General features: G+C 41.7%; 1 long non-coding RNA gene across 1 annotated transcript in view; it reads left to right on the forward strand.

The window, feature by feature from the left end:
- The first annotated feature begins 2,137 nt into the window (after positions 1–2,137).
- Positions 2,138–17,945, forward strand: part of LOC308631280 — a 29,172-nt gene continuing 13,364 nt past the window's right edge. The window contains exon 1 of the long non-coding RNA XR_014018156.1: positions 2,138–2,248. This is a non-coding gene — a long non-coding RNA (uncharacterized lncRNA). The remainder of the gene's footprint in view (positions 2,249–17,945) is intronic.

The following is a 17,945-nucleotide window of genomic DNA, read 5'->3' on the forward strand; positions in this document are numbered from 1 at the left end:
ATCTTTTTATTTTGTTTTGAGACAGGGTCCCACTAAATTGCCAAGACTGGCCTCAAACTGGCCATCTTACTTCAGTCTTTGAGTTGCTAGGATTATAGGGGTGTGCCTGGCTGGACTACATTATTTTTACTTCCCAGTTCCCCCCAAAATTCTAGATTGCCAGGTGCAGTGGTGAACGCCTATAATTCCACAGACTTGGAAGATTGAGGCAGGATGGCAAGTTCCAGGCCAACCTTAATAACTGAGTGAGACCCTGTCTCTAAAATAAAACAGGAAAAAGGGCTGGAGATGTAGCTAAGTGGTAGAGCAACCCTGGGTTCAACCCCCAGTAATGAAAGAAACAAAACGCCCAAACAACATGAAAACCCCATGGGTTTTAGATCCAGACTGCCTGGTGTCTTCATTCAATAGAAAGGAAATATCTTTATAATCTTTAATATTAATATTTAAGAGAAAGAAAGTTATACTGCAGGGAGATGAAATGAATTGTCCAGGACTACATTGCTCCACAATGCATGCAGTTTCTACTGGAATCGCCCTCATTATGGACTGAACTGTCTGCCCTCCACACTCATTTTTTGTTTGTTTGCTTGGAGTACTGGGCGTTGAACTCTGGGCTAGGCAAGCACTTTACCACTTGGCTACACCCCCAGCCTGTTCAGTTTTATTCTGAGGCAGGGTCTCAGGTCTCACTCAGCTGCCCAGGCTGGCTTGGGACATGCAGTCTTCCTGCCTCCTCCTCTGTCGCTGTGATTACAGACCTGCATACAGGGCAGGCTCCCCACCTCCAAGTCCTTACGCCATGCCCTGACCCCCAATGTGACAGTACATCCCTCCTTTCCTCCCATGTCATCATCAAAGTGCAGAAAACGGTCTGTTTCTCAAATTGGTGGAAGTTCTGTCACCTCACTTCACTACCCTGCTTCACTCTTGGTTTAAAAACATGACCAAAGCTGGGTCTGTTCCAAGGGGCTTTCACCAGGCCCAGGAGTTGACACCACCATGAAATCAATAAAGAACAGAGTGCAGTCCATGCCATGGGAATGAGGTTTGCTTCAGATGAACAAAATTCTCAGAGGAGTCAAACACACTATTCCCAGATCTGTTACCAAGAAGTGTTCGTGTCTAACACATTTTCATGCATCACACAAAGCACAACGGTGTTTTTTCTGCCCCTATTCATGTAACTGTCATGCTCTCTGAGGGATTTATCCATCATCTTGTCTGCCCTGTTGCCTGGGAAGGAAATAGGAGAGCCAAGCAATTACTTTGGAATTAGTTCCCCAAGTTAGAGAATCTCTGTTCTCAAGAACACAACCATTTGGCACTGGGTGATTTCATCAATTGACCTGATAGATTTTGTTTTTCAGCACTATGTATTGAACCCAGAGATACTCCACCACTGAGGTACACCCCCAGCCCTTTCTATTTTTTATTTTGAAGCAGAATTGCAGTAAGCTTCAGAGGCTGGCCTTGAACTTGTGATCCTCCAGCCTCAGCCTCCTAAGTAGCTGGGATTATAGCCAAGACCCATAATGCCCTGATTCCATTGTTTTTTTTGTTTTTTGTTTTTGGTACTGGGGATTGAACTCAGGGTCACTTGACTATTGAGCCACATCCCCAGCCCTATTTTGTATTTTATTTAGAGACAGAGTCTCACTGAGTTGCTTAGCACCTTGCTTTTGCTGAGGCTGGCTTTGAACTCACTATCCTCCTACCTCAACCTACTGGAGCCACTGGGATTACAGGCCTGCACCACTACACCCAGCTCCACAGTGATCTTTTTTTTTTTTTTTTTTTTTTTTTAAGAGAGAGTGAAAGAGGAGAGAGAGAGAGAGAGAGAGAGAGAGAGAGAGAGAGAGAGAGAGAGAAAGAATTTTTTAATATTTATTATTTTTTAATTCTCGGCGGACACAACATCTTTGTTTGTATGTGGTGCTGAGGATCGAACCCGGGCCGCATGCATGCCAGGCGAGCGCGCTACCACTTGAGCCACATCCCCAGCCCCTTTATTTAATTTTTTATGTGCTCCTGAGGATCAACCCAGTGCCTCACACGTGCTAGGCTAATGCTCTACCTTGGAGCCACAACCTCAACCCTGGAATCAGTTTTAACCTGTCACTTTCTCTTCAATTGCAGGTAATTTTTAGATGGTGGAAGATATCTCTGAGAAGTGAGCATCGATCATCAAAACCTGGGGAAACAAAAGAAACTCATGAAGACTTCCTAGAGAATTCTCACCTTCAAAGTAAGGAAGGGACATATTATGTACTTATTGCTGTTAAGTTCTCTATGGTTAGTGATAGATTTTTATATATTGATGGCACTGGGAATTGAAACCAAGACCTTGCACATGGTGGGCAAGTGCTCTACTGCTCCATGCCAAACCCCAGTGATAGTTTTTTGTTTGTTTTTGTTTTTGAAATACTGGAGTTGGAACCCAGGGCTTCATTCATGTGATACAATAGCTTTACCTCTGAGCTACATCCCCAGTCCAGTGATCAATTTTTGTCAGAGAAATATCAAATAAATCATCTTTTGAAATACTGATATACAATTAATATAGAATATTGTATTGTTAAAAAGCAGAAAATTGTTAAAATATCCTGAAATTTCTTTGGGGAAAAATCTTAAAAGTTTTTAAGGTTCCACATTAACATGGATTGCATTAAGGAAGTCAATTTTTTTTTTTTTGCTATAGTTCTTTAAAATGGGTTTCCTAGCCTGGGGTTTTAGTTAATTTTCTCGTTGCTGTGACTAAATGACCCGACCAGCACTACTGCAGAGTAGGAAGAGTTTATTTGAAGGCTCACAGTTTTAGAGGTGAGCCTCTCAGTCCATAGAAGGCCAGCCCCATTCCTCCAGGATCAAGGTGAGGCAGAACATCATGGAGGAAGTGTGTGGCAGAGGGAACCAGCTCACAAGATGATCAGAAAGCAGAGAGACTCCACTCTCCAGATACAAAATATATACCCCATAGCCATGCCCCCAGTTAACCATTCCCTCGAGCTATGCCCTAACATTTCAGTTACCATTTAATCCCTATCTGGGGATTAATTCACTGATTGTGTCAAGATTCTCACAACCCAATCAGTTTTCTTCTGAACCTTCTTGCATTGTCTCACATGAGAGCTTTTGGGGCACACCTCACATCCAAGCCATAACACATACATGTCAGTACATGCTTGTAAAGCCAGTGATTCAGGAGGCTGAGGCAGGAGGATTGTAAGTTTGAGGCCAGCCTCAGCAATTTAGCAAGACCCTCTCTCAAAATAAAAAATAAAAAGTACTGGGGATGTAGTGTAGTGGTAAAGCATCCCTGGGTTCAATTTCACATATCAGAAAAATAAATTAAAGTAAAATAAAATTAATTAAATAGAATGTAGAATGGTCCTTTAGTTAAAAATATATTAAAAGGTTATTTGAAAACTTAATGAAATTATCAAATTCTTGAACTCTTCTGTATCTTGCTGTTCATTTAAAATCTGTTTCTAAGAAAGTAGAGATTTTAAAAAATGAATAAAATGAAATTCCCATTTATTTATTTATTTTTTTCATTTCTGACCTCAAGTATGCTGGGTAAGTGCTGTACCACTGAGCTCCACCCCCGCCCTCTGTTTCTTTTAATATCAAGATTTTCTGGTGAAGTAGTTCTAATTAAGTAGAACATTAGAGTAAGTAATAGAAATTTCTTTCCAATTTCCCTTTTCCTTTTTTTCCTCCTATTAAAAGATAAATGTAGGCACATATTAAAATTTTATCAAGTTTATTTGAGTAGACAGAAATTCATGAATTGGGTAGAGCCAAACCACAAGCAGTTTGGGCCCAACCAAGAGGGCAGAAAGGGAAAACTTTTATAAGGTGTACATAGAGGTAAAATATGGAAAATATTTTACTAGTTTAAGTGGAAAGTCCCAGTTGGAGATTAGTTGGTGGTTTCTGATTTGTAAATTCTCCAGTTAGACATTAGCTGGCAGTTTCTGATTGGTTGACCTCACATTTTGTTTTCCTGGGCTATGACCCTTCATTCCAGTTGGGTTTCAGTTTGCTTACGTATGAATTCAGGGCACTGGAGCTATCTTAGCCTAATGGCCTCCCAATTATTTTATCCTCCCTCAATTTGAAAGTTTCAAACATAAAAAGAAGGCAGAATTTTTTTCTTTCATGGCTTTCAAGTACCTGTAACTTAGTCTAAACAATGCACAACATGTGACCAAAGAAACTATGAATGAGCCCTGGATTGTTTTGAAGCAAATCCCAGTTGTTACATCATTTCCTCTTAAGCTACTTCAGTATATGTTTCTATTTTTATCTATTTATATCTATCTATCTATTTATCTATCTATTGTGCTAGGGATCAAACCTGGGGCACTTTACCACTGAGCTACATCTCCAGGCCTCTGATTATGTTTTTAAAGTTTGAGACAGGATCTCGCTAAGTTGCTGACAGTCTTTTTTTTTTTTTTTTTTTTTTTTTTTTTTTAGAGAGAGTGAGAGAGGAGAGAGAGAGAATTTTTAATATTTATTTTTTAGTTCTCGGCGGGCACAACATCTTTGTTGGTATGTGGTGCTGAGGATCGAACCCGGGCCGCACGCATGCCAGGCGAGCACGCTACCGCTTGAGCCACATCCCCAGCCCCTGCTGACAGTCTTATTAAATTGCTAAAGCTGGCTGTAAACTTAGGATCCTCCTGCTTCAACCTTGAGTTACTGGGATTACAGACATGTGCCACTGTGCTTGGCTCTTTGTGTGTCTCTAAAGGAACTCTTTTCAACTAAACTCTAATAATTTTTCCTTAATACTAAAATTCTAAAACTAGAAGTCACTCTAGAAATTCTTATTAGTCATAGTTAGCAATGGTATTAATATCAAGTACTTTGTTTGAATGTTCCCATTTTATTGTTATAATATCTCTGTAAGATAATGAGATAATGAGATTTAGAACAGATGTGACTTTTCAAGGTCTTATAGGGAAATATTGATGTCACCAAGATTAAGCATGGAAAGTCAAAAAGTCAAGTATAGTAGTCGATGGTGATGGTGATGATGATGATGATGATGATCTAGTAGTAGTAATAGGAGTAGAACCCAGAGCCTCACACATGTTAGGCAAACACTTTACCTCTGGACTAAATCTCTAGTCCTTTTTTAAAATTTTTAAATTAATTAATTAATTTGGTATCGGGGATTGAACTCAGGAATACTTAATCTCTGAGTCACATCCAAAACCTTTTAATTTTTTTTTTTTATTTTGAGACAGGGTCTTACTGAGTTGACTAGGGCCCCACTAAATTGCTAAGACTAGCTTTGAACTTGCAATCTTCCTGCCTCAGCCTCCTGAGTCACTGGGGTTACAGCTGTGTACCATCATGCTCAGCTTAAAATTTTATTTTGAAACGGTGTCTTGAAATAAAAATTTAATACGGGCTGGGGATGTGGCTCAAGCGGTAGGGCTGGGGATGTGGCTCAAGTGGTAGCGAGCTGGCCTGGCATGTGTGCGGCCGGCCCGGGTTCCATCCTCAGCACCACATACAAACAAAGATGTTGTGTCCGCCGAAAACTAAAAAATAAATAATAAAAAATTCTCTCTCTCTCTCTCTCCTCTCTTTAAAAAAAAAAAAATTAATACTGAGGATTGCACCCAGGGGTGCTTTACCACTTAACTACATTCCCAAATCCTTTTTATTTACTTGGTTTTTTATTATTTTGAGACAAGGTCTTGCTAAGTTGCTGAGGATCTCACTAAATTGCTGAGGCTGGCCTTGAACTTGTGATTCTCCTGCTTCAGCCTCTTGAGTTGCTGGGATTGTGTATCACCATGTACCAATTCAGTACCATAATGGAATAGACTATTAGAAGGTGGTAAACCATGTAGGATGGGGTCTAACTGGAAGAATTAGGTCACTGGGAATCATGCTCTGGAAGGGTTTATGTCTCTCCTCTGTTTTCTGTTTGCTAAGAGGTGAGACACCTTCCCCTGCCACACCTTTCTGCCAAGATGTACTGCTCACCATAGGCCCAGAAACAGGAGCCAGCTGACATGGACTGAAATATTTGAAACCATGAGCCAAAACAAATCCTTCCTCCTTGAAGTTGATTTTCTCAAGTGTTTTTTCACAGAAATGTAAAGCTGACTAACATAGAAAATTGGTACCAAGAAGTAAGGCTGTTGTGACTTTGCCTGACCATGTGATGTAAAAGTCTTCAGAGCTGATTTTTGGGGGGAATTTGGAAAGGTTTGGAGATGCAGTAATAGAAGCCCTAAAATGTTGTAAGAAGAGCTTAATAGATGATTCTGGAGTGATTTCGGAAGACCAGAATGCTGATAGGAATGCAGACAGTAAAGACTGTGCTCATGAGACTTCAGATTAGAATTAGGACTTTAAAAAGAATTAGACTAGGGCTGGAGATGTGGCTCAAGCGTTAGCGTGCTCTCCTGGTATGTGTGCGGCCCGGGTTCGATCCTCAGCACCACATACAAACAAAGATGTTGTGTCCGCCGAAAACTAAAAAGTAAATATTAAAATTCTCTAAAAAAAAAAAAAGGAATTAGACTAGAAACCATTCATGTTACATTTTGACAAAGAACTGGTCTACATATTATCCATTTCCTGAGACTTTGTTCAAAGCTAAGTTTAAAGGTGACAGACTTATCTGGTAGAGGAAATATCAAGGCAGCACAGCATTCAATAGTAACATGGATATTGCTAGCTGCTTTTAGCCAGGTTTACTGTGAGAACAAAGAGAAAAAAAAAATCAGGGGCACTTGGCCACTGAGCCACATCACCAGCAGATCAGAAATATTTGAAAAACTTAGCTAGATGCAGCAGCACATGCCTGCAGTCTCAGCAACTCAGAAGACTGAGGCAGAAGGATTCCAAGTTCAAAGCCAGTCTCAGCAATTTAGCAAGACCCTCAGCAACTTAGTGAAACCTTGTCTCAAAATAAAAACTAGAAAATTCAGGGGATTTAGCTCAGTGTTAAAGTGCCCCTGGATTAAAGTTTCAGGAAAAAAAAAGATTTGAAAAACTTGCAGTTTGGTCACAAAAGGAGTATGTTTAAAGTTAAGTCTAAGGAAGAGATAGTTGCTGAAGAAATTAGTGCAACTGAAAAGAAGCGAGGCTGGGCACATCGGCACACACCTGTACTCTCAGTTAGTCTTTGGGTATGAGGTGGTCCCCTAAAGCTCCTATGTTAATTTGGGAGGTGAAATGATCAGATTATGAAAACCATACCTAACCAGTGGATTCATCAAAGTCTTTAGGATTTAAAATGTAAACTCATTTGAAAGACTTATTCTCAAAAAGACAACTCCAGGGCAAGCGGGTCACCAGAGGCCACCTATGAGTTTACTTCTTCAGGATCCTGCACTGTGTTCAGCTGCCCAGGCACTCAGACACCGTGGCAGCCATGGCCCAAGTAGGCTACTTTGACATCATCCACTGGTTTTGCAGGCACAAAGAATGCAAGAGTTGCAGCTCCTGGAGGCTTCCACGAAGAGGCACAGCTCTCCTTCTCTGTACTGGAGACTGAACCCAGGGTGCTGAGCTATGTCCCCAGTCTTTTTTTTTTTTTTAATTTTAGACAGTATCTTGCTAAGTTACTAAGGGTTTCTCTGAGTTGCTGAGACTGCCCTGGAACTTGTGATCCTTCTGCCTCAGCCTCTCGAGGTGCTGGGAGCCACCACACTTGCCTTCCACTGAGATTTCAAAGGAAGACCTGGGAGGCGGAGCCATGTGTGTCAGGGTGGAGCCTCACAGGCAGTCCCTAAGAAGGCGATATGTGGAGCTCTGGGAGTGCAGCTGCAGTGAACCCAGAAAGTAAGAGCCTCCAGGAATGAGGAACATCTGCAGAGGAAGGCTATGGCAACAGGCAAAGCCAGGACAGGAGAGGGGTCTGTGGCCTGCAAGTAGCACGGCCACACAGGCAGGGCAGCCTCGGTGGTTTGGAGCCCACATCTTCCTACCATATGCCCTGGAGCTGGGCTTGGAGCTACAGGATTTACTGTTTGGTCTGGTTTGGGTCCATCTCTCCTTTCTGTGCCCATTCCTCATTTTTTTTGCAGTGTGTGTCAGGGTGGAATGTTTACCCTGTGCCTATCCCACCATTGTATGCTGGAAACAGGTAACTCACCTTGTGAGTTTTACAGAGGCTCACAGCTGAGAATTACCTCCAGTTTCAGAGGAGACTTTAAACTTGGACTTTTCTATTTTTGTGGGGAGGTGGATCCCAGGGATTGAAATTAGGGGCACTCGGCCACTGAGCCACATCCCCAGCCCTATTTTGCATTTTATTTAGAGACAGGGTCTCACTGAGGTGCTTAGTGCCTCAATTTGCTGAGGCTGGCTTTGAACTCGCTATCCTCCTGCCTCAGCCTCCCGAGCTGTGAGATTACAGCCAGGTGCCGCCATGCCTGGCTAGACTTGGACTTTTGAGCAGTGCTGGAATGTTAGGATTATTGGGACTCAGGGAAATTGACTGAGTGTGTTTTACATAATGAGATAAATATGAGCCTTTGGGGGCTGTTTTAGTCCGATTTTTCAGTGGTGTGACTAAAATATCTGACCAGAACAATTGTAGAGGGGGAAAAGTTTATTGGCGCGCTGATAGTTTCAGAGGTCCATTGGCGGCTGGCTGTGTTCCTCTGGACTTTAGGGGAAGCTCAACATCGTGGCGGAAGAGTAGGGCAGAAGGAAGCAGTACACATGATGTTCAGGAAGCAGACAGACTCTACTCACCAGATGGAAAACATACATCCCAAAGGCACCTCTCCAGTGACCACTCTCTCCAGCAGCACCCTCCCCACCTGTAATCACCACTCAGTTAATGCCATCAGGGGATCGAGTCACTGATTTGGTTAAGACTCTCATAACCCAATCATTGCTGCTCTAAACCTTTTGCATTGTCTCACATAGGAGCTTTTGAAGGACACTTCAACTCCAGACCCTTACAGGGGCCACGTTATAGTTTGAATCTGTAATGTCCCTCAATGGCTTATGTGATTAAAGCTTGGTCCCCAATGCAGCAATGTTTAGAGGTGGGGCTTTTGGGGAAGTGATTGGATCATAAGGACTCCAACCTCCTCGATGGATTAATCCACTGATGGAATACTAGCCAATGGACTGTTGATAGGTTATGGAAAATGTAGGAAGTAGACCTACTTGGAGGTGGTATGTCTTTGCGGTTGTGCCCTTGGGAATTTTATCTTTTCTCTAGCCCCCTTATCTCCCTCTCTGCTTCTTGGCTACCATAAGATGAACATGCTCTTCCTCCATAAGGTACTGCCACATCACAGGCCCAGAAATAATGCAGCCAGCTGACCATGGACTGAAACCTCTGAAAGTATGAGCCAAAATAAATATTTTCTCCTTTAAGGTTTTCTCAGGTATTTTGTCACAGCAATGATAAACTGACTTATCAGATAAAGATCTGGATTGATTGCTTCCAATATCATTATTATGTGTACAATATCATGAATTCCTATAGCAAGAGTTTATAAAACTCACTGGCTACAAAAGAACCATGTTGTGGAAAGACTATCCATTTCTGATTGAATAAAAATCAGGCCAGGCATGCTTTAAATTATGGAATAGACATGTTTCTGTACAGATAGGTATAAAGTAACCCCTATTAGCCAGGTGCGCAGACACACATCTATAATTCCAGCAACTCTGGAGGCTGAGGCAGGGGGATCACAAGTTTGAGACTAGCTTTGGAAACTTAGTAAGATTCTGTCTCAAATATTAAAAGGCTTGGGGATATAGCTCACTGATAGAGCACCCCTAGGTTCAATATCCAGTACTGAAAGAAAAAAAGTCATTCATACACTACAAAGTATATAGAACTGTTGGCATGGTGATTAAGAATGTTGCTTAATATAAACTACCTTGATTAAAACCCACTAAATATGTGACCATGGGCAAATTATTTAACCTTTTTAAGTCTCCGTTTTCTCAACTATTGATAATGAAAATAATGACAGTATCTACTTTATAGGGTATTTATAAGGATTAAATGAAGTGCTTAGAATCTGCCTGGAATATAGTAAGTACTCAGTTAATTCTAGCTATAACAGTTGTTAAAAATCTTGAAGTGAAGATTCTCCCTTACAGATCCTTTCACTAGAGAGATCCATTATAAGCAGTTTCATTTGCATTTGAATTCTTTCTGTTTGGATTGTGTGTATGTGTTTATAAAAATATATTTTATATTTCATTAAGTTGTTATTGTACATGAACAAGTAGCCCATTCTTTTCTAAGAATGTATGGTATTCTACTGTACAAATATGCAATCCTCATTGGATAATTATTTTCAGATGGTCTTTTAGTTTTGCTGTCCATACGGAAGCCTTTAGGTGCACTCTGTGCCCTGTGTATCTGCACACTTAATTAAATCATGTGGAGTGGCTAAATCCAAAGCTCCATACATTATATGTCTTGGTGGATTTTATCTGAGGGTGAACTCCTGAAGACCTTGCATATTTCAAGGCTGACTTGATGAAGGGTGATGTTTCTGTTAACCAGCTCCATGGCACTGCTGTGGGATGTAGCACATTTGCCTTCTGCAGTGCATTTGACCTTTATAATTATGTCAGCTTCATGCTATTTTTGAAAGAATTTTAAATTAAGCAACTTACATTATTTCAACATCACTGCCTAAATATGAGGTTCATTAATATTTTGATGTCACAATATTTCAATTTTGAATAATTTAAAACTTACATAATGCCAGTCACTTAATATCTTCACAGTTGTCCTCCCAGAAGACTGCTGTATGAATTCTATTTTGTGCAATAGGAGGACTTAGGTGTTTTCTTAGACCTTTGCCATTGTTAATTAGGTATTGCTATTCTTTTTAATCTTTTCCAGTCAGATGGTAAAAATAGCATCATGTTTAATCAGCATTGTTATGGATAACCAGCAAGCTCAACATCCTGTCATGTTTAATTGCCATTTCTATTCCTTCTGTCATTTGCCTCTTTGTATCCTTTGTCCATTTGTCTCTGAAGGTTTTTTTTGTTTGTTTTTTAAGAGAGAGGAGAGAGAGAGAGAGAGAGAGAATTTTTAATATTTATTTTTTAGTTTTTGGCGGACACAACATCTTTGTTTGTATGTGGTGCTGAGGATCGAACCCGGGCCCACACGCATGCCAGGCGAGCGCGCTACCGCTTGAGCCACATCCCCAGCCCTGTCTCTGAAGTTTTAATCTTTTTTTCTGAGAACTTTAAAGATCCAAGGAAATGGCTGGGGACCCATTGTTCCGTTTTTGTAGATGCACCTGGCATAAAAAATGATTTGGCCAGTATCAATCCCCAGTATTTCCCTTTAGCTTCCTCCTCCCGTCCCCTGGCTCCTTTCTTCTACTCCACTGATCTTCCTTCAATTTTCAGGAGATCCCCCTACCACCATCTTTCTATTCCTTTTTCCTCTCTAGCTTCTATATATGAGAGAAAACTACAAACCTTGACTTTCTTAGTTTGGCTCATCTCACTCAACTTAATGTTCTCAAGTTCCTTTCATTTTTCTGCAAATGACACAATTCCATCATTCTTTCCAGTTGAATAAAATACCATTGTGTATATATACCCACATTTTCTTTATTCATCCCTTGATGGACACTTAGGCTGGTTCCATAATTTGGATATTGTGGATTGTGCTGCTCTCAGCATAGATAGGCATGTATCATTACAGTATGCTGACTTTAATTCTTCAGGATAAATACTGAGGAGTGGCATAGCTGGGTCATATGGTGGGTTCGTTCTTAGACTTTTAAGGAATCGCCATATTGATTTCCATAGTGGTTATACTTTTAATTTACAGTCCCATCAACAGTGCAAAAGGATTCTTTTTCTCTACATCCTCTCCAGCATTTATTATTATTATTATTATTTATTTTGGTACTGGACATTGAACCCAGGTGCATTTAACCACAGAGGCACATCCCCAGCCCTTTTTTTTTTAAATTTTATTTTTAAACAAGGTCTCAGTAAGTTGCTTAGGGCATCATTACATTGCCTTGAACTTCCAATCCTTCTGCCTTAAGCTCCTGAGTCATTTGGATTACAGGTGTGAACCATTGTACCCAATGTTTTGTTTGCATTCTTAATGGCTGCCATTCTGACAGGAGCAAGCAGAAATCTCAGTGCAGTTTTGATTTGCATTTCCCTAATGCCAGGATGTTGAACATATTTCATATATTTGTTGACCACTTTTATTTATTTATTTTAATTATTGCTTTCTTGGCACCAGGGATTGAACACAGGGGCACTTAACCACTGAGCCACATCCCCAACCCTTTTTATTTTTTATTTCGAGACAGGATATTTCTAAGTTCCTTAGGGTCCCACTAGGTTGCTGAGGCTGGCTTTGAACTTGTGATCCTCCTGCCTCAGCCTTCCAAGTTGCTGGGATTTACAGGTCACTGTGCCAGGCTTCAGGCTCTTCTTTTAAAAGATTTTTTATACAAATATACCATAATGAATCACTTACATACATGATTAAAATGCACTAATTTAAAAATAATACTAGAAGGGACACAGGAGAACTGGCAAAGGAGTGGGGGAGAGGTAGGATTAGATGGGAAGGGCATAGGGAATGATTTGGGGGATGAGATTGGTCAAATAATGCTAAGTGCTTCTATGAACAGGGCGTAAGGAATCTCACTATTATGTATGACCATAATGTACCAATAAAATTTTCAGAAACAAATAAAGGAATTTGATGGGAAGGTATGTGGGGATGACATCGGTGATCACGGCATGCTTTCTGGTGGTCTGTCAAATCTCAGGATCCTTAGGTTGTTTCCTTCTCCATTATAGAACCATTGGGAAGCACCCTAGATCATGGACTTTGTATCTGCCTCCGCTTAAGCTTTTCTAAAATCATGTGTAGTGATGGCTAATTGAGGGTGCAAAGGGCAATTCTGTATGTGTGCGTGTGATACTGGGGTGTAAACCCGGAGGCACTTTACCAGTGAGCTACATCCCCAGCTCTTTTTAAAAAGATTTTAAAATTTGAGACCAGGTTTCACTACGTTGCCCAGGCTGGTGTCAAACTTGCAATCCTCCTGGCTAAGGCAATTTTCATAAATGAATTTCCAGTAACTTTAAGATTGTGAATGAAGATTTGTGGATTTCCCAGAGATCTGGAGGCAGGCCTGGGAGAGAAAGGCCTGAGGAGCTTTGCACAAGGCCCCAGATTAAAGGTACCGTCTCCATGACCTGTTTGTCTCCTGCCTCTCTTGTATTTCTGCTGTGCTACTCAGACCCAGTTCTTTCATTTCAGTGGCTTGGATTATAGGGTTTATTGCACAAGAAGCCACAGTTTAGGGGCTGGGGATGTGGCTCAAGCGGTAGCGCGCTCGCCTGGCATGCGTGCGGCCCGGGTTCGATCCTCAGCACCACATACCAACAAAGATGTCGTGTCCGCCGAGAACTAAAAAATAAATAAATAAATATTAAAAATTCTCTCTCTGTCTCTCTCTCCTCTCTCACTCTCTCTTAAAAAAAAAAAAAAAAAAAAAAAAGAAGCCACACTTTATTCAACCATTTCCCCCACTGAGGATAGTTAGGTGACTTCTGCCTTTGCAACAATGAATACTTCACTCAAGGTCAAGTGTGTAGAAGTGTATTGGTTGGGTGGCAGGACGTTCAGTGTTGATGTAAATGATAGTCTGTCTAGCCGTCTCACGCTGCTCTGGAAGACCTTAGTTTCATAATCCAGGTTCCAGTGTGTACCTGTCCTGTCCAGGGCGGTTCTGCTCCCATGCTCTATCTGGCTTCCATCAACTCTCCATAGCTTTAATGATCGTTTTCATATCTCCTTAGGAAGGTGTTTTACAGTTCAGATGAATTCATTTCCTACCCTCATTGTCTTGTCTTTCTTTCTTTTTGTGGTCTGGGCGCCTAGGTGTTCCAACACTGCGATACCCTCAGGCCCAGTCATCTTGACCCTCTTAGCATCTTACACTCCTGTGTTTATTGGGTATGTAAAAAAGTTTGCATGTTATTTCTTTTTGTTATGTGTCTATTGTCAGTTTATTTCATACACTAAAGTTACCTAAACTTCAGAGGGATAAGAGTAAATGTAACACTTCACTACCATCTTCACTGGCAGAGACTTCCTAAAGTACCTCTGAGCATGCTTTGGACATGTTTTCTTGGCATTTTAAAGTGTTCAAAACATATACCTCCAATATGTCATAGTCTTTTTTTCTTCCTAATTAAAAAAAAAAAACAAATCATTGCTTTTTGTTCTTGTTCTGCTGGTGGCCAGGGATTTTCCACCATGCCTACGGTTAAGGCTGCATTGTGACAGGGTCGTTTTCCCCCCAAGAAAGCCAATGCACGTTAGAAGTGCTCTGAATTGGAAGCTCTTGGAATTGAGGAGCAGCTTAAACAACCTCAATGCCTTGAGAAAGCTGGACTAACCAGTTTTAGAGAGACTCCAATGGCTGGTCTTCCAAGCAGCACAATCAGGGCTTTCATGTGAAGCCAGCCCACACCTGCCAGCCGTTCTGGAATCAGAGAGCCCAGCCCCTGGGATCCCAGAAGTCTGCCTCTCCTCCAGGAGCCCAGGACTCTTGGCAGCTCCATCACTTACTCCAGAGGAACGTTCCAGGTTGAAGAGGGACTGTTGGGGATGCAACCCCCTGGTAAAGATGTCCCTGGGTTCAATCCCCAGTACAAGAAAAAACTAAAAAGTACATTGGTAATCCTGAATTATTGGAGGAGGATCAGAAAAGACAAATAAGCAAAAGGAAGAAAATGAGTCACCACCCATATTTAACCACTTGTTCAAATTTGAACATCTATTCTTCCAAACATGTTCCCTTCTTTAGTTATTTAAGGAGCTGGGGTAAGAAATATTATTATTATTATTATTATTATTATTATTATTATTATTATTATTATTATTATTTGATACCAGGGATTGAACCCAGGGGCACTTTACCACTGAGCCACATCCCCTAGCCCATTTTTATATCTTGTTTAGAGACAGGGTCTTTCTGAGTTGCTTAGGGCCTCACAAAGTTGCTGAGGCTGGCTTTGAACTTATGATCCTCCTGCCTCAGCCTCCCCAGCTGCTGGGATCTGTCATCTGTGGTGGTGTTATTTATTTATTTATCTTTGCCCCAGCCCTTTTTATTATTATTATTTTAATTTTGAGACAAGGTCTTGCTAAGTTGCCCAGGCTGGCCTTGATCTTGATCCTCCTGTCTTGGCCTCCCAAGTAGCTGAGATTACAGGCCTGCACCACCACACTCAGACCCTATGAGTTGTTTTAAATGCCTTTCCTCTTTACCTTTGTCATGCTTTACACAACATCTGAAAGAGGCAAAGAGAAAAATAGATGGATATTTTATAGATTTTTTTTTTTATTTGGTACTAGGGATTGAACTCAGGGGCACCTAACCACTGAGTCACATCCCCAGCCCTATTTTGTATTTTATTCAGAGACAGGGTCTCACTGAGTTTCTTAGCGCCTTGCCATTCCTGAGGCTGGCTTTGAACTTGGGATCTTCCTGCCTTAGCCTCCCTAGCAGCTGGGATTACAGGCATATGCCACTGTGCCTGGCTATTTCATAGAATTTATTATAACTTTTTTTTTTTTAAATATTTATTTATTTATTTTTTTAGTTCTGGGCGGACACAATATCTTTGTTGGTATGTGGTGCTGAGGATTGAACCCGGGCCGCACGCACGCCAGGCGAGCGCGCTACCGCCTGAGCCACATTCCCAGCCCCTTATTATAACTTTTGATGAATGTTTTAGTTGTTTCCAAAGAAGTAGTTCATAAACAATATCAACTAATACAATGGCCTACCTAAACACATCTGATATAGAAAACAAACAGGAGTTGGAGCCGTGGTGCAGCATGTAATACCTAGCTACTTGGAAGGTTAAGGCAGGAGGATTGCAAGTTTGAGACCAGCCTGGGAAACTTAGTGAGACCCTATCTCAAAAAAAAAAAAAAAAAAAGAGTGGCGATGTCACAGAAGAACAGATGTCTCCGGAGAAGGGTCCGAGGAGTTCCCAGTAAAGAGGGGGATCTCAACTCAGGAACAGTGGGGTTCTTGGCATATATAACAGAAAAAAAATTCCAGCACAAGCCAGACAAAGGCATAGACAAGGTTTATTTAGCATGGTAGATACACAGTCAAGGGAGAATGCAGGCTGTCTTGAGAGTCAGAAGCAGCCCTCTCTTGGGCTGGGGGTCCAACATTTATAGAAGGGCTGTATCAGGGCCCAGACTGGAGGTGGACCCAGGGTAGAGATGCACAATTTCCCCACCAGTTTCCCCTGCCTTTTCATATTTCTCTCATTTTTTACAAGGGCATGGGCCAAGGGTGTGTTGCTCAAGATTTACTGCTATGCTTTCTACATCTCAATGGCTTGTGAGTATTGCCTTTAAGATTCAGTGTTTCTGGGGCTGGGGATGTGGCTCAAGCGGTAGCGCGCTCGCCTGGCATGCGTGCGGCCCGGGTTCCATCCTCAGCACCACATACCAACAAAGATGTTGTGTCCGCCAAAAACTAAAAAAATAAATATTAAAAATTCTCTCTCTCTCACTCTCTCTTTAAAAAAAAAAAAAAAAAAAAGATTCAGTGTTTCTCTCATTTTCCTAAATCCCTATCTCAGCATGATAGAAGAACCACAGGGACCAGTAGTTTCTCCTCTCTGCTGTTGCCCAGGGAGGGCTGTGAGGACAAAGCTGATGCAGGACAGGTTAAATCTGTGGTCTAGACTTGAGTTTGGTGCCCATGAGATCAAAGGATACATAATTCACTGTGTTAAACTATGAGTGTTCCTAGAAGATTCTGATTTTAGGGCAGGGACAGCAATTGTATAAAATGGGAAAAATTTCTTGCTTTACTCCTTTTAGTTGTGCTTTGAGGTTCCTTTTCCAATAGTAGAAGTTTGTAACTCACAGTTAGCAGTGTAGATGCGAGGCTCTACATGGGTCTTGCTTTTGCAGTGCCACATCTTGTCTTGGGCACATAAATGGCACATAAATAAATTACTTATTACTGTGGTGATAAGATGTGAACTAACCCTTCTTAAGTGGTAGGAATTCCAAGAATTCTGCTAAGTGAGCCATAGCACTCAGCCCCTCTACTTTCTTGACCAAGAGTTAATGGCAGTCAAGTGCTAGTAGCTAAATTCAGGTCCTGGTCACAACCTGGCTGCAGCACATGGCCATCTGGACTCACAAAGATCAATCAGAGTCCCTGCAACTGCTGGGACACCTTTTTGGTCCTGGGGTTCCCTTCCTCTTTCCAGCTGTGGCGGAGGTACCCTGAATCTGTGTCTGGGAGAACGGAGGGTCCTCACTGGGTGAGTCGCTCCGACCTACACTGCAGGAGGAACTTCCTTGTCCTTCCAATTTGAGCTTTTTCAATCCAGTTCCATTCGGTGAAACCCAATGGACAGCCTCCCGACAGCGAGGTCTACAGGCAGCTCATGGACTTTTCTGCCTTTTGGAGGGGGAGGTACTGGGGAATGAACCCAGAGGGGCTTTACCACTGAGTCACACTCCCAGTTCTTCTTATTTTTTTTATTTTGAGACAGAGTCTCACTAAGTTGCTGAGGCTGTCCTCCAACTTGCTATCCTTCTGCCTCAGCCTCCTTGCTGGCATTACAGGCCTGTGCCATGGCTCCGACTACTTTTCTGCCTATTAGGTCCCCTGGGCTTCTGAAACCTCACTGATCTGGGATTTGCTGCATTTTGCTTCTGGCACTGCCGCAGGGCAAGACGGTGTTGGACTTCACGTCTGGGTTTGATGTCGGAAGACGCATGTTTGTTGCCTAGTATTGGTGTCAGTCAGTTCTCCTCTTTTTCTTGCTGGGATCTTTTTGTTCTCCCTTCCCTCTCGTACTCCTGAAGAAGACATGGGTAATACCAGCATAATTTCTGCTGACAGCTCCTTAGGAAAAAAATTAGA

Source organism: Spermophilus citellus, assembly GCF_964194105.1.
Source record: "Spermophilus citellus genome assembly, chromosome: 11".
Taxonomy (NCBI): Eukaryota; Metazoa; Chordata; class Mammalia; order Rodentia; family Sciuridae; genus Spermophilus; species Spermophilus citellus.